The 24,866-nt window shown below is 39.1% G+C and overlaps 1 long non-coding RNA gene across 1 annotated transcript; it reads left to right on the top strand.

The window, feature by feature from the left end:
• The first annotated feature begins 421 nt into the window (after positions 1–421).
• LOC121260918 lies at positions 422–17,888 on the top strand. The gene is made up of 3 exons (XR_005939805.1): positions 422–435; positions 13,839–13,844; positions 17,657–17,888. It is a non-coding gene; the product is annotated as an uncharacterized LOC121260918 (long non-coding RNA).
• Positions 17,889–24,866: the final 6,978 nt, after the last annotated feature.

Genomic DNA, 24,866 nt, shown 5'->3' with positions numbered 1-24,866 from the left:
ATAAAGTGTTTTGTTCTGTATTCCAAATTTTGTAAATGCCCATATTTGCATATTAGTATATGTTCTCTGCTTACTGAGTTGTTGATAACTCACCTTTTATTTTCAAATATTTTTCAGATGATCTTGATGGTTCAACTGCAGAACAATAGTAGGAAGTTTTAGCAAGGTGTGATGATTGTAAAGGAATAAGTGCCCGAGGGTACAACGACTTATTTAAGAGTCATAATTAGTAAATTGATTATTTACGAATATTTTGATGTGTTGGGTTAAGGATATTTTCGAGTATTTGGGGAGTTTCTGATTTATTTTATTGAGAATTTCTTTGTTGTTTCGGTGAAGGAATATGGATATTTAGGTTGAGCAAAGGAATTAATATTTTATTGAGTTTTCTGGATTTTATTGTTGTGGTATTGGAATTGATATTAAGTATTAAGAGTTAACTCTTTAGACCTCCGGGATCGGGGTGTTACGTCAATGTCACACTATTGTACCAAGAAAACTTATGTTTAGAGGAATTAGTGTTGTAGAGGAAGTGGATGTTGAACATGGTGAGATTGTGTGGGGTGAATACATGCGTGTGAGGGTTCGACTGGATATTACTCAACCACTTATGCGTGGCAAGATGATCAATCTGGGAACTTTTGGTTCATGTTGGGTTAGGTTTGCTTATGAGAGATTGCCGAATTTTTTTTTTGTGTGTGGCATATTGGGTCATAATCAGGAATGCAAACTAAAGCAACCCCATCATGAGGTACTACAGGAAGAAAGCTTGCCTTTTGGTCCATGGCTGCGTGTTGGTGGTGCCATGGGACAAAGGAGGGATTACAGATCTCAGAAAGAGCTTGCTGACAGGAATTCCTCACTGGTCCATTCGACGGAATCAGATTGGAGGGTTGCAGACGTTACGGCGGATGATTGGGAGAAATCAAGGAGTAAATGCAACCTACGAGAATCTCGGGATGTTGTCTCAGAAGGGGACGTAACGCTTGGAAAGATAACGGCTACAATGAATGGAAATGGCAGTAGAATATGGCTAGAATCTCTCAATAATCCCGTTGTGGAAGCTCATAGTTTTCATATGGATACGGAAGTCAATAACACCAATAAGGAAGGAAATACTTATGGTCCTAGTCAGTTGCATAAAAAGTTACGTACTATCATGCAGAATCAACATGCACATGTGAGCCCTACTAATGGGCCCCCACAGGGGTTGATGTTTTAGAGGTTGGTGTAGCCCAACAAACGAGGCCCATGATTTCCAAGAGAGGCAGGAAACGGCAACATATCAGAATTCTTCCCTCAAACTCAGATACCATTGATTCAATCCAGCTGAGGCAGAAGGCAAAAAGGAAGTCACCTAAGCCTAAGCAATTAAATAACCAAAAGAGGAGAAGGGGAGTGCAGGATGCATATGAATCACAAATACAAATGGTCGAGGCTATTGATCAACCCCGCCGACAACCATGAAAACTATAAGTTGGAATTCCGTTGGGCTTGGGAACACACGTGGAGTTCGAGCTCTTCATGACTTGGTCAGGAAGGAAGTTCCTATGATCCTATTCTTGCAAGAAACTAAGTTACACACAAAGAAGATGGAATACATTAGAATGAAGGCGGGCTTTGAGAATTGTTTTGTAGTGAGTTGTGATGGAAGAAGTGGTGGGTTAGCACTTATGTGGCAGAAGGAGGTCCATCTGAGTATCAAGAGCTATTCAAAGAATCATATTGATGCTATGGTTCATGATGAGGAGAGTGACAGGGAGTGGCACTTTACTGGTGTGTATGGTAATCCCGAAACTGAACTTAGGAGTGGGACATGGAATTTAATCAAGTCATTGAGGGGTTTGGATTCTGAAGCATGGTTAGTTTGTGGAGATTTTAATGATATTCTTTGCAGACATGAGAAGGAAGGAGGAAGGGAGAGGCCTGAGAGACAAATGAGGGAGTTTAGACAGTTTATTGATGACTGCTCACTGTTTGGTTTGGGATTTGAGGGACCTCAATTTACATGGTGTAATAAGAGGGGAATGCCGCATCTATTAGTGAAAGAATTGACAGATACTTGGCAAATAATAGCTGGCTTGATATGTTCACAGATGCTTGTGTGGTACATGTTTTGGTAGCTCATTTGGACCATCTACCAATAATTCTCAGTACCAACCATGAAAGAAGGCCAAGGAAGAAGAAGAAGATATTTCGGTTTAAAGCTATGTGGTCTGAAGATGATGCTTGTGAAGGAGTTGTTGTAGACTCTTGGAATGGGAGAACTGATGGAATGTCTATGTCCAACATTATCGATAGAATTGGTGCCAGCTCTCAAAGGTTAGCAAATTGGAATTGGCACCCTTCCATTAAAGGATCCAATTGCAGCGATTAAAAACGTGGCAAAAAGGCAAGGTAATTTTGCGCCGATTATTTTTGTTGCTTAAGCAACCAAAATCGCTGCAAAAGGGCATGGGAAACATCCATTTCATTAAAGGACCCAATTGCAGCGATTAAAAACGTCGCAAAAAGGCGAGGTTTTTTCCAGTGATTATTTTCGCCGCTAAAGTAACTAAAATCGTTGCAAAAGAGAATGGGAAAAAATTATTTTGAGAAATCAGTGGCGTAAAAGAAATAGCTAGAAATAACGTGTATTTGTGGTGATTTTATTTCCGTCAGACACAAAATCGTATGGAAAAACACTTTTTCTTGTAGTGACAAGAGCTACAGACCTGCATTTTATGGTATTTGGTGTAAAAGAAGGTAAGCTATTGTCATATTAGTTTGACAATATTATATATATGTTATATGGCTGTATTCACGTACGTGCACAATAAGCAAGGAGAAGCTAGAAAGTAATCGCTCCAGTGTTGTATATGTTTTGGTTGTGTGTACAGCTTATTTTTGTTGACTAATTGGCCCTGCATTTCGGCCACATTATATCTTGTTGTATATCTTGTTGCAACTTTACTAAAATTCACAATGCTGCTTGAGGATAATAAAGATTTGAAGATGGTTACTTCAAAATTTTTAATGAAAGGAACCTAAAGCAGTTTTGGGAATATTGCATGAAATTCATTGTTTGTTTATTTGATTCAAGTAGAGAGATCATTTGCTTAAGTTCGATCATCTTGTGCACAGTTATAGAAGCCACCCAAAAGCTCAGTATCTCTACGATATCCTTTTTCACACAATATCAAAGCTGCTTAAAAAATCTACCTTGAAACTTTCTTGTTTCGTGCCTACAGGGAGTACAAGTTGATCAAGTGGAAAGCGATGTTGCAGTTGCTCGACGAGGTCCAATGCTCACCTAGTTGTCAGCAATACATAAGGAATGAGGAGTTTTGTTCATTGCTTCTAGAGGTGTAAAAAAAGTTAAAAAATCAGTTGAACTAGACCAGACCAGACCGAATCGGTAGGTTCGATCCAGTTTGTAAGCGGTCGGGTGTGCTAGTGGTTCTTAACAATTGAAATCGGTCTTGAACCGGTGCGGAATCGATTTTCATATTTTAAAAACTGGTTTAAACCGAACAAGACCGGTATATATATTTATAATTTGTTATATTATATTATATACTAAATCGCTAATTAATATAACATGAAATTCTAATTTTATTATTCAAGTCAATCTTATAACATAAAATTAATATAATATGTGATATAACATAAAATTAATCTTAAAATTTTTAATATAACATTTTATATAACATATAAATTTTAGTTTTAAACATAAACATTAATATTAAATTATTAATATAAACTTACTTTTATATATATATAAAGCATAAATACATTATTTTCATAATAAATTATAATATATATTCTTTTTGTAAATATAATTTTACACATTTGATCATATATACTCATATAAAAAGTCTATAACTTATATAAGCTATAATTAGATTCAACACTATACACTATACTAGTATGCGTTAATTATTATAAAATAATGTACTTATACTATAATATAAATAGACTTATAGTTTAATATATGTAAACATCATATTATTACTAACATAGATAATCTGTAAAATCAAAAAGACTGGATAGAACAAGACTGAAATCGAGAAAATCAGAAGTTTTGATTTCGGTAGTGAATCTATATGATATCAGTTCTTAAATTTTCGAAACCGATGTATATTAGTTTGGTTCAAAAAAATATACAAAACTGGACCGAACCAAACCGGTCACACCCCTAATTGCTTTGACAGTAAAAATTTCTAAACAATTTGGCGAAGCATGCTCTTTGAAAAAACCAGCCGATGGTTATATTGAATTTGACGCATGAGAAGGCTCCTTTGTTAATGGTTGAAGATCTTAGTGGCACTGCCAAACTGGAGCAGAAATGTTTGCAGGCTCTGAGTATGCGAGCTTTCCCTGATCGCCCATCCATAGTGGTATCAATTGAAAACATGAAAGATGAGAATCAAGAAGCTTGCCTGTTGTGCGGCAATGGTAGTAACATAACAATCTCTTATGTAAATGCCATACCAGAATCAGACTTGCCTAAAGTTGTAAGTATAAGTTATACATTGCATTCAAGATGTAAAATTGGACATTCATGAGGTAATGTTTGATTGTTTTTGCTTCTACAATACTGTCAAATGTTGGAGGGTGTAAGGAGAATCTTAGATATATTTTGGTGTTGTCTTTCATTTTATAGTGATGGCTTGCAATCCTAGGTACTAATAGGAGTCTTGTTGCCTTCACAGGTTTCTATGATTCAGTTATCTCTGCAGGGCATCAATATGGTTGTGGAATCTTTGCAGCATCGATTCCCTGCTACCTCAAAGACACAATTAAGGGATATAGTGCGTGAAATATTAGATTTTCATGTTGGCAATGCATCCTCAAAAAACAACATAAGAAACTCACAGGTGACGTTTCAATGGTGGTTGAGTGCGTTTGACGGCAAGATTATAAGGAATATGGGTTTTTCAAAACTAGTAGTAATTGAATCAAAATTATATGAGGTAACAAAGGATGGAAGAATATGAACATTACTGAGAGAAGCTGGAGTGTTGTGAAAGGAAAGAGGTTGGGGTTATCCATAAATTCTCTGGTTTACCAAAGCATTGGAGGACTGCTTGAAGGGTGAAGAAAGAAAGTCTTATATTGCTCATCAGGAGGGAGATAAGGATATCATTGTGTAGAGATGTTCTAACTCCCGAGGCTATTGCATGGCATTAGTGGAGTATGGAGGTGCTGATCGATGGAATTTCATCTTCATTCTAGAAGAGAGGAACAGAAAGGGATGGAGGAAGTTGGTGGGGGCAATGAGGCAAGTTGGAGGAGAGGGTGGACATGTTCGTATGCCATTGCCCTTAATGATGGTGAAAACCAACCTCAAGAGTGTTCGTACAGGGAGATTCTCCAACAACCGTGGGCACTGGTGCCATCCTGTAACAAAACAGGCCGGGAGGAAGGCCTGACACGTCGGCCAGCATGAGAGGACTTGCTAGTCTAGTGAGGTATGGTTGTGCTGTTGGTTTTGGAGGCTTATAGAGAACAAATGGTGGTGGGAGGTGTGTTGTCGACCTAACATAGGAAGGCATGTATCATACTCTTACGAACATGAAAAAACAACTAGACGTATTGAACGAGAGAATGGAGTGCCTTATACGATGCGTTGAGGAGAATAAAGGGGTGGGCTTGGGCTTGGGCCATGGATTGCTTAAAGGAAAAGATATGGCTAGCCTGGACACATACGAGTTAATTAGCATGGATCAAAATGGTGCGGGCCACTCTAGTGGGCTTTCAAGTTATGAATCAAAAAAAAGGAAAGGCAGAGCAAGGCTCAGGCTTAAGACTTGGGCCTCAACCTATGGGTCAATTAAACAAGAGACAAGTTGTAACACCCCGCTCCTTCCTTCTAACGTACGTTCTTTATTTCTGACGTAAGGCTTATTCTTTATGACGTTAGCAAATTCCAAGGGCGGAGATTATGCAATAGTCCACCCTTTCTCTCTAACGACTTCGAGCCTCGTTATGCATGCCAAATCCCGATGACATATTTTCGAAGATACTATGTGATTTCTAAAGTATGCTCAGTGTTTTAAATGCACTGAAAATATTTATATGAGGTATTTTCAGTGTTATTGAATTAAGCTTGATTTTAAATACGACAATTATAATATTTTTGAAGAGCTCCAAAAATATTATAATTGTCAGAAATCATTTTAATATTAATTATTAAAATGACTTCAGTTATTTAAAATATTATGAGATTTAAATTATGTTGAAAGGTTTAATTGAATTAAATGATTTTATTCCTTAAAGATATTAAAGAAGACTTCATCATTTTATTAATGATGAAGGAATATTATTTTATAAACCAAAGTTTAGTTTAAATAGTATTCTACCTTAATTCCTCTTAATGCTTTTAACTAAATTAATGTTTACGTATTTTTAAATCAGTGTTTTATTCCCCCATCGTTAGATCGTTTTGAGGATCCCAAAATGAGGGGTCTGGATTAAATATTGAAGCCCTCTCTCTTTCCCTCACTTTTCCCTCCCCTCTCTCTCTCTCTCCTCCCTCTCCCCAGCGTACGTCGCACGCTGCCTCCCCCTCTCACCCAATTCTTCCCTCCTCCAGCCCGGCACCACTGTACGCCACCCAATCTCACCTCCACCACCGGCAGCTTCCCCTCATGCCGGTGACCTCCCACCGTCGAAGACAACCTCCACCTTCCAGCCACCTTCCCCGTCGCACACATGCAGCCTCTCACGCATGGTTTTACCATGCGCAGCCCTCTCCACCACTGTACGCGGCCACCCAGGCCACCACAACGCCACCATTGGCCTCACCTTCCACCGATGAACCTCTCCCATGGAACCCAAGCCACGACAACCTTCCTCTCCCCCTCCTTCGAACGTATGCACGAAACCCATAAATGGGTTTCGCGCGGCTTCAAGGTCACCGACGACCCTAGCGCCTCCTTACACTGGCTCTAGCGCCACCATGAACTTCCCCTTCCCTCCCCCTTCCTCCTCCACTTGACCTGAGGCTCATAGCCTTCCTTAACCGTACAAGCTCTCTCCTCCCTCAAGCAAGGGTTTCTTCCCTTGCGCCGCCGTGTGCGGCTACTCAGGCCGCCACACCACCACCGGAGCTTCCTCTAGCCACCGTGACACCTCCCCGAGCTCCTCCAAGCTTGCCAAGTCCTCCCCCTCTCCCAAGCTCTCTCACTCCCTCACGGACTCTCCCCTTTTTCCAAGCTTGACCCACCGCCGTAGGCCACTGTGGCGCCACCTTGATGCCACCATCACCTCGCCAAGGTCCTTCCAAGCCCCTCCATGCTCAGCCCCTCCCAAAACCACCACTTTACGTGGTGGACAGCCACTGTACGTGGCTGATCGCCACTGTACACGGCTAGATACACTATGTACTGCCCCTCATCACCACCACAAGCCCTTCCAAGACCACACTTATCTATCCAAAAGCCTAAACAACCACTATACATGGGTTAGCCACCGCTTACAACCCTTCCGACATCATGAACCGTAACAGTCTGTGAACAAGCACGGGTTATCCCGTCGATTATATCCTTTATCCCTCGTTATTTATATTAGATGTCGATTAGTTGATTAGGTTGTGGATTGGGATGTTAGTATTGTGAAGTTCACTGTATTGTGATGTGCTGTGTAGCGAAATGTTGGGCATTCTATGTAGTGAAGTGTTGGACATTCTGTGTAGTAAAGTGTGGAGAGTAGTTGGGAATTATGTTGTGCAGTGTTGTGGATTGTGTTGTGGACTACGCTATAATGATGGTGTGGCATCGTGCGGATTGGGAAGAGAGTGTGTACTCTCGTGGTGTAGTGTGGGATAAGGAGAGTATATGTAAAATATACCCTCCTGGTGTAATGTGGAATGTGAAGAATACACGCGGAGTGTACTCTGTATGGCATAATGTGTGTGAAGGGAGGATGGAAAAATGCATCATATAGCGGGTATGCCATAGTGGTGATGGGTTGTAGCGTGTGTTAAGGGAGTACATGTGGAGTGAACCCCATGAGGTGCAACGATACACCGTGTCGCGTGTCGCAGAGATAAGGATGGTTGTGTGGTTGATAGGCATAGAGCGTGATGAGTAGTGTCGGGAACTGTAGAATAGTGTCTCAAAATAGTTATGATGTAGCTTATAGTCTGAGGTGATGGGTGTCTCTGTGCAGTTGACTCACGACTGGGAGTATGGGTGAAGTAATAGAACAAGTGTAAGCATGCACAGCGGAAGCATGACTGGGGAATGTCACGAAGTGACATGGTTACCAGCAGTCATGCTTATGAAGGGTGAGGAGTTAGCGTAGGCATGGCGCAGCGGGATCGTGACTAGATGTCACGATGTGGTAGGGGTACGTGAGGAACCGTACTCTTGATGAGTTAGGAGTTGGCGTAAGAATGGCATAGTGGATGTCAGGTGATGTGACAAGGTCACGGAGTAGCTGGAGAGTAGTCTCGTGCTATATGGCGTGACATAAGGTGTGGTTATGAATGGAGTCTTGTCGTGTTAATTATTGGGATGAACTGTCAAAAGGGAAGGGTAGCATGAAGAGTCATGCTAGCTGGGTTAAGAGAAGGTTGGTATCGGAGTATGGTGCTTATTTACACAAACAGGTGATCAACATGTTATATGTTGGTCTTAAGTGATAAGGGGGTAAGGTACGTGTGTAATCTGGTTAAACACATGTGCCAAACGGATTCACTATATGTAATGGGTAATCTGTCCTAGACATAGTTACACGGTACTTAAGCCTCAGAGTTGGCTTAGAGCCGTGTGGCTTGTATGGATGGGAATGAGGATTTAGTGTGGGCTAAGGTGCATGAAGGTATTGTTAGAATTGGGATGCGTGATTCTGTTGTTCGGAATGTGGTTAATAGGAAAAGTAAGACGAATGTCTTAGCATCTTAATCCTAAGGTGAATCATGAGTTCACTTTAGTAATGAGCACTCAAGGTAGGAACGTCAAGTTGGGAAGCGATAGTGACCGTAAGTGGTCCCCAAATGTTTTAGCATAGTAAATGGCACATAAGAGCATGGGATAGAAGGAGAGCATTTCAAGTGAAGTGCAGTTCTAATTATAGTTTAAGTTGTTTATGCATTAGATAAAGAATGACATGAAGGTTATGTGTATGCATGTAGGTTGCCATCTGACACGCACATGAAGTAGCATGGAGTCCTGGTAAGTATTGCATTCATACTCTTCTAGAGTTTTCTAAAATACACGAAAATGAAAACGAAACGATTTTTCCTTACGATGCCTTACGAAACGATGTTTTTACGAAAGCATGTTAAGTGTTCAAAGGTATAAGTATGTATGCCCCTCCTTGGCAGCCCCTTTTTATGCACCCAAAAGTATTAATTGTACGCATGTGAATGGATGACTATAGGCAGTATCTACTGTATGTATTTTCTAAGAAAATTCATATTCCTTTAACTGATGCTTTAAACGATGCGAAGAAAGTATGTTGTTTTAAATGGTCCCTACGAACTGATGCTTTTACAGATGCCACGAAAGATGATGTTTAAGGCCAAGCTTTTAAATGACGTTTTTCCATAAACCAAAAGGACAGAGCTAAAATGAACTGAAAAAGGAATGAAACAACTGAACTGAAAGAAATGACTGAACTAAATGAAATGACTGAACGTTTGATGTATGAAAATACATAACGGCCACATGAATGAATGAAAAAGGTACCAATAAATGGGCAGATTGCAATGCCGGGTAAGTAGTACTGGCAGTGCACCCAGTACGGCCCCCTGACTGAAAAGCAATTCCCAACCCGTGGCCACAGGAGGAGTCCAGGTCCAAAGAAAGACTGCTAACCCCAACACACGGGGTGTAACAATGTGTACCGGCCAATGAAAGTGATAAGAAAGAATGTATAAATATATGAATGCATCGCATTCTTTAAGAAATGAAGGCACTGACAGGAGACACGTTTGACGAAAAGAAAGTCCCTTTTAAAGAAAAATCCCGTCAGATGTTTTCAAATGAACGCACGTATGCATGTACGCATGTACGTATAGTATGTATGAATGATGAATGCATGAATGAAAACCTATATTGTTATATTTAAACTGTATGAAGTAATGCTTACGAGTCATCGACTCATTTTAGTTTTTATGTATGCCCATCCCCCCACATGAATTGAATGATAAGTACGAGTCAAGACGAACATGACCCATGGGGAAGAGCACGAAAGTCTAGGCATGAGTGTTTAAATGTATGAAATGCCTTTTTAATTGTTAAAATTAATTTTTTCCATTGTAAACCTCTTTTATTCTCAAATCACATTTTATTTTATAACATAGAGTCTTGCACCCTTGGTATGGATGCAAAACGTTTTAAATCGAACGGTAATTCCCATCATCCTTTCTAAAATTATTTCATAAAAAGTCTCATGGCAAGCACGGGTGTTACACAAGCGGGCCCTGTATGGAGGAGATGGGAAACATGTTATGTAAGCCCATCGACAGGTGGGTATTAGCCAACATCGCCGGAGAGGATCCCGATGGTCTCGTAACAAGCAAAGCCACCACCGATGATAGTGGAAATGGAGGATACGATAGTGTGGAGTCAACGGAGATGGTAGTCTTGGCACCAGACACAGGTTTTCAAACTCCCTTACAATCGGCGAACAGTTTCCAAGCTCGGAGTCGATAGAAAGGACCGACAGGAAGTAGAGATGAAGGGGGATGGAGCTTCCAATGGTATCTCCTCTGGCGAGCATGGTTGTGGTGGAGTTGACGGTACTAAACACGGGAGATCCACCTCCCTTACCGTCAACTGAAAGTTTTCCGACAGTGTTTGGATAGAAAGGATCGAGAGTTAGAATAGATGAAGAGGGAACTAGAGCTTGCGATGGCTGGGGATGTCGAGGCCGTCAAAGAAGGAGCTTTACAGACGACAAACCTTGTGCTTGAAACTCTTGAGTGGGGAATATAGGTTTTCTATTGTTGAGGAGGAGATGGGGTTGTCGTTGGCATCATCATGGGCATCAAGGGAAGTTGTTGAGATGGATGGGGAGCCTATACCATTGAAGTCTCTACCTCTGTGTCAGCATATTGTTTCAAATTGAGTTATGGATAAGGTGCAGGAAAGCTAGGGTTGTGTGCAGATTGAGTGTGAAGGGAGTGTGAAGGTTTTATTTAAGTGGAATGTGAGTTTCACTAGGGCAGCCCAAGATTGGGAAGTCAGTAATTTTGTAGATTTATTCCAACTTTTATACTCCATGAGACTGAGCATTCAAGGAGTTGATACTTTGTGATGGATACCTGCCAAAAAAGGTATATTTTCAGTTCGTTCTTTCTATAAGGCCCTCACACAATCACAGAATAATCATTTCCCTTGGAGAAGAATTTGAAGAAATAAGGTCCCTCCGAGGGCAGCATTTTTTTTGCATGGACAATGTGTAAGACCCAGAGTGTGAGGCCCGATCTCGTGAACAAGGCCCAGCCTTTCTTGGAGTGTATGATACGACACTGTTTTGGGTAAGTGTTTTCTTCTTCATCAGCTTCCTCCCGATTCTTTCTCCCCTCTTTTTCTTTCGGTTTTTCTTGCTTCTTCACTTCCAGACATCTCTCTCTCACCTGTTACCCACCTTTCCTCTCCCAATTTTCCTCATCTTTTCGTTTGGGTCTGTTTTGTGAGTTCGAATTTCATACCCTAACAATTCTCCATTTTCTTTTCCCTCACAATCAGTCTCTCTCTTGCGTCCCTTTATTGCTGCAGATTAGTGTGCCTCTCTCTCTCTCGCGTCCCTCGATTGCTCAGTATTTGTTGAAGCTGCAGTTTTGGGTAAAACAAATTTCAGTCTTGGTTGTCGAGAGCTTCTCCAGTTGGTAAAATCTCTTCTTTTCTCTTTTCCTTTTTAAGATTTCACATCTCTCTTCCTCTTACATGAAATGGCTATTGAATAGAAATTTTTTTAAAGTGCAGTCCGTGGTTTTGGTGGATTTTCTTTCCCGTGCATCTTCGCGTTTGTTGTAGTGCAGTGAGTACGTCATTCTACTCGGTTTCTCATAAACATTGAGCCTTCAACCGTAAGTTATTCACTCTGTTGGGTAATTTTTCTCTCTTGAAGAAACAAAATTCTAACTTTGTTGTGTCGCTCCCTTCTTTCACCGATCACCACACGGCGCTAGGTAAGAGATATTGTTGTAAACTTTCTTTGACACCGGTTTACGTGTGTTAGAAGAATAAAATTTGATTTGTTGGATTTATGTTTTAGAAATAAATAGATGTGAGTCTTGTTGGGTGCCGATTAACATTTATAAGTGTTGGATTTTCTTTTGTGGAGTTGTGAACGGAGAAAAACATTTAATGTGTAATGTTGTTTTGGTTAAATTGTTGGTGGTTGCTTAGAGTTATGGGCTGCTGAAATGGGTGATTTATTGATTATTTGAGTTGACATTGGTTTTGGTGGACGTATAGGACAATATTGAAGTTGGTATATGGTTTTTGGGTTGAAGTGTGGTCAGTCTAGATTGTTATGTGGCTGTTTGAGTTGGATTAAATTTGCTGAAATATGGTTTAGAAATTGAGTCTTAAATTTTTAGATCGAAATTGTGTTGTTGGTTTTTAATACTTAGTTTATATATATTATTTTTATGCATAGGTGACGAGACTGATAGGGATCGTTTTCAAGGCATAGATAATATGCTACAGGAGTCAGATAAGCGGGGTTCTCATACTAAGTTTTATACAAGTTAATAAGATTGAGGTTGACTTTCTGAAAGTTTACATATTTTATGATGTAATGAGAACTTGGGAAAACAAAAACTAACCTCGGTCGCTTATTTGCATTATTCATGAAATTTGTGTGAAAAAGAAAAAATATTTTCTGACATGCATTGTGTAAACATAAGCTAAATTCTATCATGTGGTCTGTGAAATCTGGAAAAGAACGATATTGAGACTTTGAAAAATTGTGCATTTATTTGGAAAGATGTTCTGACTTTTGTTTTCAGTATGTGAAAATGATCTGATTATGTTTTGGTACTCTGTTTTATTTTGATAAAACATCTGAAAACCTTTGGCATGGTGTATTGATTTTTGTATATGACTCTATCTCTACTTTAGTCTGCTCTGCTCTGTTATGCTTTGCTCTGTTTGGGTTGGTACCAACTTCTCTGTCTCTGAGTGCACCCACTTTGGAAACAAAGTGGTTTTATTGTGGTCTTTTCTATGTGCACACTCGAGGCTCCAAGAAGAATAAAAGAAAGATTTTACCTCTGTCTTTGCCTGGTTTGGCCACCAGGCTTAGCACAACCCTACCATGGGGGTAAAACATGGTCTCTGTTCTGTGAAATGCTCTGTTTTGATGTAATGATGATGCTCAGTTTATGTTATGCCAAAGTACTACGGGTTTTACTTGTCTTAAAACCATCGCTCTGTTACTCTTGAAAAACATGTTTTATTCTGCATGCTGTACTTTGTAAATGCTCATGTTTGCACGCTAACATATGTCCTCTGCTTACTGAGTATTGATAACTCACCTTCCTTATCTTCATAATATTTTCAGATGATGTGGAGAGTCCAACTGAGGACTTGGATTAGAATGGCGAGCATGATTGAGCTGAGGAGAGGATGTTAAAAGAAGGAATTTTGATATCCTTTAGATTTGATGTCTTTTAGATTTAATTATATCTTGGGTTTAGTAAGACTTACGAAATTATCAGTTTGGTTTGTTATGACTACTGGGAGATTTTGGACCCCTTAGTTTATTTTATTTTTTTTGTTGCGGTAATGACCTTGCAGAGTTTTCAAAGTGTTTATTTAGAAAACATGAGATTGAGCTTTGCTTATAAAGTTTTGGAGATTTATTTTAGTTGTGTTGGGAAACATGTTTTTAAGTGATAGGTAGTAATTCTCTAAGCCACTCGGGTTCGGGGCGTTACACAATGTCTCTGAAAAAGATTTCGACGATGGATTATTTATAGAAACGCAGGGTGATAGTGGTGGTATGCTGCTGCTTGTGTAACAAAGTGGCGAGACTGTGGACCATCTTCTACTACATTACGAGATTGCTAGAGCGTTATGGGTCGATGTACTCAAACGGGTAGAGCTAGCTTGGGTTATGCCTTCAACAGTGGTCGAACTTCTAGAATGTTGGTTGAATCTGGGTGATATTCCACAAATCTCAGCTACGTGGTGCATGATTCATATCTGTATTCTATGGTGCATTTGGCAAGACTGAAATGATCGGGCATTTGAAGACAGGGAGCTCGTTCATTCGATGAGATTAGACTATTGTTTGTTATAACTTTGTTTTTTGGGCCAAAGCTAAAGACTTCTATGGCGCCCCTGACCCCTGCTTGTGTTTTACCAAAAGTCGTGACGCCAGAATGTCGAACTCAAGGGTCATGCATCCCCAGCACTTAGTGACATCAAGTATGTGCATGCATGCAATACAATAGTGTGTAATTAATTCGCAGTGGAAAAGAAAATGGTAGTCATCCATTAAATCTAACAATACCAAAATTTAAAAACTACATCACCAATAATTATCCATAAGCCACAAGCCTTCCAAACCTCGACATTTAAATATATTACAGTCATCCAAATAAAATTAAACCAACCAACAACACTTATACAAAGGGAAAAAAGGGCCCCAAATCTTCACTCCTCAGGAGGAGCTGAACCTCCCTACTCATATCCGTCCACTGCATCAACGTCTACTATTTCGCGAAGTGAAACCTTGGTGAGTACACAGTGAGATTTCACAAAATCTCAGTTAGTGAAACCAATCTAACACTCAAAATAGAAGCAGGTGGAAAATTTATGAAATTATGCAAATCAGAAAATTTCAAAGAATTATAAAGTTTGCAAATTTTTCTACAAATACAAGCATACTCCCAAATAACCATTTGTAAATAACCAATGTACACATTTCAATAGAAACACAAATAGAACACAATTTCAGAAGTTTTAATGATAGGTAACTAATATAATATAGATATGCAACAGATAATTAGTGAATGACATGGCATAACATTAATAATTAATTTAAAAAGGTAGTGCTATATAGCATCCACTGTAGTGGTTCACACAATGCACACACTACTTTCTCTCCCAGGCCACTACTTTCTTCTTCCTAGATGGATGGTTGGGATGATGCCACATAGGGTGTGCAAAGTGGCTGCTCCTAAACATTGGCTTCTCCTAAGATTATTTCCTTAAAAAAACACAATTTCTATTACACCCCACCTAATTAACCATTATGATTAACCCTTAAATACTTAAGATTAAATTTTTAATTTTGGTTTTAATTTTTTTTTATTACTTACGTCAACATTGATAGTGAGGTTAGCCTTAACCTTGGCACTTAGTATCATTAAGCATAAGATTAGAGAAGCAAGCCCATTAGTGAATTTAATGAGACTTTTAGGACCTTAGAACATTCATGAGCCTTGCCTAAGAAGCCTTGAACCAAGCCCTTAGGGAATTCAAGACTTTGTAGCTAACTTGGGCCCAAGCATATGGAAGGTTTATTGCCTTTGGGCCAAACTCGGTGTAGAATTGACCCATGACCCAATTAGGCCAAGTCAAGCCCTTTTAAGCCCATCTTAGTGGATCTTGAGATCTCTTTTCAACCCTTAAAATCTAGAAATGAGGCCCCCTCTCATTCAAGTCTAGAAGCCCATAAACCATTAACCCACACATTAGGCCCTTTTAAGCCCACAAGGCCCAAAGCCATGTTTGGATTTATTTCACCATTCAAGTTGAAAGCTCAATACAGCATACCATAGGTTTTCTTAAGCCCATATCATACCCTAAATGACCAAATTAATTTTTGAAAGTTGGCTAAGACCATCAATAAACATACATGAGAGTAGTGATCTTTAAACCATCTTTTGAAGCTTAATTTCGTCTTAATCTTTTCTTAACCTTTTAATCTGAAATTTTCTTGATTTATTATTCCATTTCATCATACTTAGACCTTAATAATACCCTAGATAAACTTCCCCACATGTCATTAAGGGAAATGGCATACCAAACCCCAAACTTGCATCAATCGGCTCATATGTATCCCCTTTGAGTGCATGGATTGTTTTGCCCTTAGTCCCAATATTTTGTGCCATTTTCTCAAGGGTAATATGGTCTTTAGAAACGTCAAATCCAAAATAAGCCTTGTACAAAATTGGTTTCACAAATCAAACCAGAAGCCAAACTGATTGCACCCTCAGGCTAGTTGAGTGGGAGCCGGTTGGGTTGAGATTTAACCAACCATCTACCTTGGCTAAGCCCCCACCCCACACCCATCACCATCCAATCCCCAAGAGACCCCATGGCCTTCATCAGAAATTTCACTCAATTTTTCCCACCAAAGACCACCCAAAACCGAGGCTCAAAAACTACCAAGTGAAACCACTTGAATCCACCGGTTACAATAGGTGGTGTTCTTGACCTTTTGAAATCTGAACTATGCCCCACGACTTGGCCATCTCTACAAGACCATTGTATCTACAATGATCAATAGTTGAAAACATACTTAGGCATCAACTAGAGTGCATGCCACGGGTTGGGACTGTTTGAGTAAGTTTCACTTTGATTTTTAGAAATCCAAGGGTATAGATGGTTTAAGAATGCCAAAAATATGAAAGCCATGAAATTTGGTTAAATTTTGGAATTCATATGTAATTAGTAAAAAATTAGGGCCTTAATGGCAATTTTTGAAAGTCTAGGGGTATTTTTATAAATACCTATTTTTGAAACCTTTCATTTTGAACCTCATCCATAGTAGTATTAATTCTAACTTAGTACGCACTTGATTTCAACTGCTACGACATTTTTTCAATTACTCAAGAAGGTAGTAAGTTGGCCTCTAACTTACACCTTGATAGATTATTTATAAATTATTGATAAATGTATCATTCATATTTCAATTATCATTTTGAGCATAAAATATCATGTTATATGATCATTGAGTGCATACTTACATGACATATGATATGTTTCACCATTTTTGCATATTGCATCTATAAATGTCATTTTTTAATGAAAGCTTGCCACATATGCACATGTCATGAAAAACATTTTTCACATATAGTATGAAAATCATTTTTGTCACGATCCCAAAAGTTAGGATGGAGAATTATCCTAGTGGAACTCCTATGTCCACTCTAAAGTGTTTAAGAATGGAGTAGTAACCTCTGGGTTGACAAAGAACAGTCAAAGGGTTTCAAATGGGTTATTTTTAAAGAACGCCAAAGTGAAGTCAATATGTTATAACACCTAATGCTGGTGGGTGTACATATTATGATGCTATGTTATGTTTACCAATGCATTGAGAACGAGTCTATAGACAACGTAGTCTCAACATGAGTTGTACTACGGTCACCGGTAGGTACTCACAGTGCAGATGGGAGGAACTGTGATGTTATCATATGTTATGATGTTATATGAATTGTTAATAACTTTTATGATGAAGTTATGTTTTCAAAAATGGAAATAAAAATGTTCATTGAATGAAAACATGTCTCCATTTCTCTGAAAATGTTAAGGAATCTGGATGGGAAACATGCATACTGATTTTTCTGCATATTATGCATTGCATATTTATCATTCTTCATGCTTAATTTATTTTTATGCATATTGGTTATTTAATTTACTGATATTTTGAGTAACTCTCACTCCTTGTGGGATCACTATCATTCCACTCGGAATGGTAGAAGTTGTGTCAGGTCTCGAGGAGGACAATTTAGATGGAGTGCTGGATTCGACTGATTGAGGAGGAGCCAGACATTAAGAGGAGATTGGATTTAATCCTGATGTTTATAACCCAAGTCCTTCATGCTTTAGAATGCATGAAGCGGATGATTTGACTTTGACCCTTAGTTGTACTAAGATTATGCTACATTTGGTACTTTGAACTTGATGATCACTAATGGATTGGGATGTTCTTAGTTATTCTGGTATAAGTTATACTTTTACATTTATTTCTGCTGCGATTATTGTGTTCTACTAGTTGCATACTAGAATGCATTGCATAATAAATTTCATGTACAGGGGTATGTAACCTTGTATTGCATGTCCCGACGCTCCAAGTCTCCATTCCATCCCAATGGGAGATTAGGGGCGTCACAATTTCACTGCAAGTCAATTACCAACACTTCACAGATTTCACAATTCCTCAACCACCACTTATTCCTAACGCTTCATCGATCTGCAAATTCTCAACTACATCTTACTCCCAATGCTCCTGTGATAACTTAGACTTAGATACACTTTTATCTATATTTTTTATTCCTAAGTTTTATTTTAGTAAGGGCCATGAATTAGGTAGGGCTAGGCAGTAAGTCCCCGCACCGTACTGTACCACCCCGTTCGCCCTGCCCCCGCCATGCTGGAGGGGGGGTGCCCGCACCAGAGGCCTCCAGTAGAGGTAGGGGACAGAAGGGGCTAAACCCCACTCCGTTTATCCCCCACCCCCATAATATATATTATATATTATAATATAAATATATATATATATATAAAACACTCCATACGTGAAACGTCGTCGTTTTGTCAAAATAGCACCATTTCAATTTACCCTGTAAGTCCTCCCTACCCATCTTCTCTCAGACTCACTCTCTCACGCTCTCTCTCTTGATCTCTTCTCTCTCTCTCTCTCTCTCTCGCTCTCTCTCTCTCTCTCACAACATCTGAAGACTGAGACTCGTCGTCGCTTCGTCCGTTGTTTGCTGCGCCAAAGGTAAGACTCCTTACTCTAGACCTCGATTGGAACCTATATTTTTTTTTTAGAGTTTTGGGTTGGAGATTAGAGGAAGCATGGGTTGAATCGGAGATGAAGGATGAGAATGATTGGGAATTTGTGTTGTGGATTCTGATTTATGCATCTGTTCGAAATTGAACGAATTTGTGTAGCGTGTGCATGGTGTTTGATTTTTTTTTTTTTTAGTACTTTTTAGGTTTTTGGATTTTGAACCCTAAATTAGTTTAGGGTCCAAATCCGAAACTCTAAATAAATTGATTTAGGGGTTTCGATTGAAACCCCTGAAATCTCAATTTAGGGGTTTCTAATGAAACCCCGAAATCAATCTAGGGGTTCAATCGAAAACCCCTAAATAAATTGATTTAGGGGTTTCACTTAAAACCCCTAAATTGATTGAAATGCACACAGAGTTGCCTCCTACAATAGAGGCATTGATATGCACACAGCTGTGGATTCTAATTGTCCCCTACAACTTTGGAGGTATTGATGTGCACACAAAGTTGGACGATGAGAAAGGACATTCATGTTCCGGATTTTTTAGATTTTAAGGAGATCGATGAGTATGAGGGTGGTGATAAGTCTAGATTTGGACCACCTAGTAATTGTTGTTTTTATTTTTATTATTTTATTTTTTATATTCATTTCGATTTCATTGTTATTAGTTTTAGTATTAATTGATTTAGCAATACATGAAACGACTTAGACGACATCTACCTCCTTTGCAATATGAATATGTGCTCAAGCGTCAAATCTCAATGAGTTAATAAAAAGACTACGGGCCACCCCAAATGTCACAATCAAAGACTCAAACAGCTCTATCTTTAGGATATTAAAATTTGAATCATTTGTATGTATTATGTATTCAATGATTTGTAATGTTGATACAATGTCCCTTGGACATTTTTATGTTTGTAATTTTGTAATTGTTTAGCCTTTAAATTTTGTAATAGCTTAGTTATTATTATTAGTTTATTAGGTAGTAGACTAGTAGTCTGTAGTAGTACTTCATTTGCTCTAAATTAGTAAATTTGTATCATGTATATATTATTTTTATTCATGTAACCTTTTTTTTTAATCTGGATTTTTGTGGCGCCCACAGCCCCCGCTTGGGGATTGGACGATGGCTGTAATGCCAGGACATGCAATACAAGGCTACATACCCTGGTACATGATAGATAAGATGCAATGCACCTATGTATACTAGCAGTATGCAATAAATCGCAGTGGAATAAGTCATTTAAATTTGCACCAGAATAAAACTGAAATCCCAACTTCTTCATTCATAACTTTAAATCACACTTCTTAGCAATAGAGTATCAACCTCTTTGTTTACACTTAATATAACAAATATTGAATAAAATGACCTTAACAAAGAAATCATTAAAGCATATTTCTAATCTCGGCTATCTCCAAGTAGGTCATGACTAGATCCGTTATTTCCTCTCGATTAAGCTCATGATTTGCGTTCATCATTATCCTGACTCGCTACTCCTAGTCCTGCTAAAGGTTTTACCATTCCGGGTTAAGAATGGTAATGGAAACTACCAAAGTGAGATTTTGAGAAATCTGAACAAGTAAACATGTAACATACAATAGTTAACAAAAGCATACAAGAGATATATCATGAAATGTATGCATGAACATATACTTGACTTATGCACTTGAACAGAACTTGACTTATGCACCTGACCATTTTTAAAAGACTTGTAACAAAGACTTTAGCTTTTCAAAAAAACTTTTTAACTTTCTTATTCACGTTGATTTTAATTAGAACTTGTCTTATCAGAACATCGCACAAGATTTGCATCAAGTGATCCCTATCATATCACGAGATTTTCATCAAGTGGTCCTTATCTTATGAGCTCTTATCCTTGTTCAGAGAGTGGACACAACACGGTTCCCCTTAGCACCGCGTGTTCCTACCAGTTACCACACCATCAACGGTCCGTACACTGTGATGAATACGTCATAAACAGAGGTTCATATTAACACGACCTTACTTCGTTGAGTTACATGCATTGTGCACCCATTAGCGTTAGGTGCTTCCTCGCTCCGGCATCCTTTGAAAAGAATTCATTCGAGGCTCGTCGACAATACTTTGTCGATCCAGGGGTTACCACTCTATTCTTAAACACTCCAGAGTGAACATAATAGTTCTACTAGGACATTCCCCCGCCCTAGCACTTGAAATCGTGATAAAACTTTTTAACCCTTTTCTTTGAAAACACTTTTCTCCCAAATGCATGTGATATGAGACTTATAACATACTTTCTTACACTTGACATATGACACGTGAAATGCCATGCACAAAATAACCAAGCATAATAACATGTTCATTTCATGGCATGATGACATAAACCATATAAGATATCAAAACATATACATGAACCAATGAGAAAGGGCCTTGGCCGAAACATATAAATGCAAAACATGAAGATTCATCACTTAAACATGTTTCTTCTTCAAACATATTTGCTTAGAAATCAAAGCATAACAAAATGAAACATAAAATCTTGGTGTTTGGCCAAAATCCGAAAATTCTAAGACATGGTATAGCCAAATCATCAAGTAACACAAATCAATCACAATGTTTTCCTTAAAACCGAAACATGCTAAGAACATTCTTGCTATTTTCATCTTAAAACAAATTATACCATTCATATCATATTCATGTTCCAAGATCATATAAGCATATTCAAGCAAGCAAACAAGAAATAGCAATCAAAACAACCATAACAATGAAAGGATTTACACAAATATATACAAGTATTAAACAAGAGTATGTTGAGTGTATACTTACAGACTTTTCCTTGCTTACAAAGAGTATGTCAAAAATATTGAAAAGGAGGCTTGGTTTGCACTATTCTAACCAACAACTCTCGGTTTTCACCATTGTAGTGTGTTAGGCTCTTGATTCGAATGTGGTGTAGCTAGAGTTTTGGGTGTGTACATGAATGGAGAGGAAAAGAAGTGAATGGGGTAAGAATTTCGTGTAAAGCCCCAAATCAGAAGATGAATGGGTGTTTTTATACTAAAAATAGCCCAAACTCTCTTTCTTCTTACTTTAGCTTTATTGCCAAGTGGATGGCCTTAGATTTTCGGCTATTGCATGTTGTAAAAATGGCATATGGCAGGTCTGCATGTTGGAAAAGTGGTGTAGCTTATGCATGTAAGACAAATGGCACCTTCTCTTATGCATGTAGGACAAGTGAAGCCTTCTCTGATGCATGTGGGACAAGTGGCGCCTTTTGCTTGGCTATAGGGAACACAAAAGTATTCTTGAAAAGAATAATCTTGCCAAGTGGCGTGGCTCCTTGAAAATTCGAATCCTCTTCACTTTCCTAGAAAACCTAAGAATATCCTTGCATGGAAGCCATGTGTCAAAGCCCCTCCATTGTCTCTCCTTGGGAAATCCAAAAGATCCTCTACATGAGTGACATGTGGCGTGGTATCTTGTCAAAATTTGAAATCCTAAGAGGCTCCTTGGGCATGCTCCCCCATATGGTCCAAATTCAATGAATCTCTAGGGCAAAATTGCCATTTGATAAATCCTAAAACTAGGCTTGAACCTTATAGACTTGTGCATGCTTGCCAAGTGGCAAAAGACATGTAGGATGTGGGTGCATGTTCCCCATGCATCGTTCCCTTTTCCCAAGTGCCTCTTCCTTTTCCCATGTGTCTTTTCCTTTTTTCCATCCGTCTCTTCCTTTTCCCATGTGTCTTTTCCTTTTCCCATGTGTCTTTTCCTTTTTCACATGTATCTCTTCCTTTTCCCATGCATGTCCCTTACTCTTCCCTAAGCAAGAAGCTTCTTCTTCCTATGCATGTTCCCTAGGAGGCTCTCCCACTTCCTTATACTTCTCAAGAACTCAAAACATGACATGTGGCAATGTGGTGGCCGAAACCCTAGGGATACAAGGATAAGTTTCGTGCATTGTCTCTTCCACTCCCTTCTAGAATCTTTTCATCAACTTATGCATGAATGACAAATGGTAAAATGTCAGAAAATAACTTGGCTGGGCATGTGGCTTAGGGATCAAAAGTCTCTTGGTGTTCCAATGTAAATTCTTTAGAAAATCTCACATTTATCTTTCTTATGCAAAATCTTCTTGGAACTCTTCACTAAGAACAAGTGGCGTGAGGTGGAGGTGCTTGGGTGGGTGATTGGCGTGCACAACTCCTGGGAACCCTACATCCTCCTCCATCTCCTTAGCTTCTTCGAGAAACCTTCAAGCATGTTTGCCAAGTGGTACCAATGTGCTAACCTAGGTGCTTCTTCCTTAGGTTCCACTTCCCTATGCAAGATTTTGCCATTTCCCAAGACAAAACTCTTCACTTTTCATTTGCATGAATGACACTTGGCCAACTCTTCCAGAAAGCCGAATCATCCCTTGCTTCTTCCACTTTTTCTTCTAGAAATCCAATGCATGCTTGACAAGTGTCATCCTTGTATTTTCCCAAAGTTTCAAATGAGAAGTGATTTTCCTAAAATGACCAAAAACTCATTCTTGAAGCCAAGTGATGCCATCTCCATGCCTAGAGGGTAAACTTGAGCCTTTCAAAGCCAAAGTCCTTAATGGACCGAATTCCTATGGGCCTTTTCTTCTATTTTTCTCTTGTTGGCTTTTTAACTTAGAACTCCAAGATCCAATCCAACAAAAATAGAAAGTGTCCTAAAGAATTCTTCCAACACTTAGCTAATAATCAAAATAAATAAATAAATAGATAAATAATATCCACAAGAATTACGAATTGAATCTTAGCCAAAATCCGGGGCATCACATTTTTTAACTTTTTTTTTTTTTTTTTACTTCTAATTTTATGAGCCCAGAAGCTATTTATGGGCCTAAAAGAAAAAGCTTCTGGGCCAAAGGCCCAGTAAGGGGCGGAGGGGCACCCCCCACCCGCAACCCATTATTCAAGATGGGATACCTCGCCCCCGCACTCCGGGGGTGGGGGACAGGGAGGAAATCCTCCCCGCCCCCCCCCCCCCCCCCCAACGCAAGGCTACCCCCACCCCGCCCCGTAGGGGCGAATAGCACCCCTAGAATTAGGCATAGAGTGATTAAGACCTTGGGCCTCAAGATTAGGCATCCAAAACCCAAGAGAAGGTGTGACCCCCCCAAATTCCGCTTCGGATTGGACGAACATTTGAAGTATCGAGACAAGCAACACAAGATTACCTGCCCCGTTCATGACATATATAATATAATGTTCCTAACATGCAAAATAGCTATGATCAAAAGAGTACTGGAAATGCATCTCCATAGTACAAGTAGTAATTTAAGTTAACTACTAATTAACATTGATGCCGCACCGTCGCCCAATTGACTGTGTCTAGTTGGTTGAATCCTGGTTCTCCTTCTGATCTTGTAACAAGATCTACCATTTTGGGGGGAATGGCAGTTGGGACTTCCACAGTGAGATTTGATTACAAATCTCAGCAAGTTAACAAAAGACCTCAACACAGGTTAATGATGCATGCATGGCAATAATAGCATGAATGCATAATCAAAGTTATAAGTAATCATAGTATAACTTGACATACAAAATAACATAAATGACATAACTTAAACTGAAGCGAGAATTGAACGTGACTTGCTTAAACTGAACTAGACATAAACTGAGACTTAACCTAACATGAACTTGGAATCTTGTTCTTTAACTGATAAAACTCAACTCCTTGGTGCTACATGGATCCCCTAGAGCCATGTGTCCATACTGATTATTGTATCACAACACAGGTATCTGCACCAACTGTCAGTGTGTTGTAAGTGCCACACTTCTTGTGGACCTCATATCTCATGCGCCACACTCACTATGGACCCCACGGGAACTAAAATGTGGCTCCATTAGCGTTAGTGCCTGGTGCACTCCGGTAACCAGCTAGTTAGGCCCTGCCCGCTACCCATTGACAGTATTTCATTAACTTAGAGAATTTCACACCTATTTGACACTCCAGTGTGAACAAGGGAGTTTTGCTAAGATATTACCTCATCCTAACACTTAGGGTCGTGATTAACATGAATAACTTGACATGATTGCTCTCGAAATATATAAATTATATGCGATATGAAACGTGACTAGAATACGAGAGGGCAGAAGCCTTGACATAACACAACATGACCCGAACATAACTCAAAAGATATGACTTACTTGAAATA

Source organism: Juglans microcarpa x Juglans regia, chromosome 4D, assembly GCF_004785595.1.
Source record: "Juglans microcarpa x Juglans regia isolate MS1-56 chromosome 4D, Jm3101_v1.0, whole genome shotgun sequence".
Classification (NCBI taxonomy): domain Eukaryota; kingdom Viridiplantae; phylum Streptophyta; class Magnoliopsida; order Fagales; family Juglandaceae; genus Juglans; species Juglans microcarpa x Juglans regia.
This window is presented reverse-complemented; position numbering and strand designations above follow the sequence as displayed.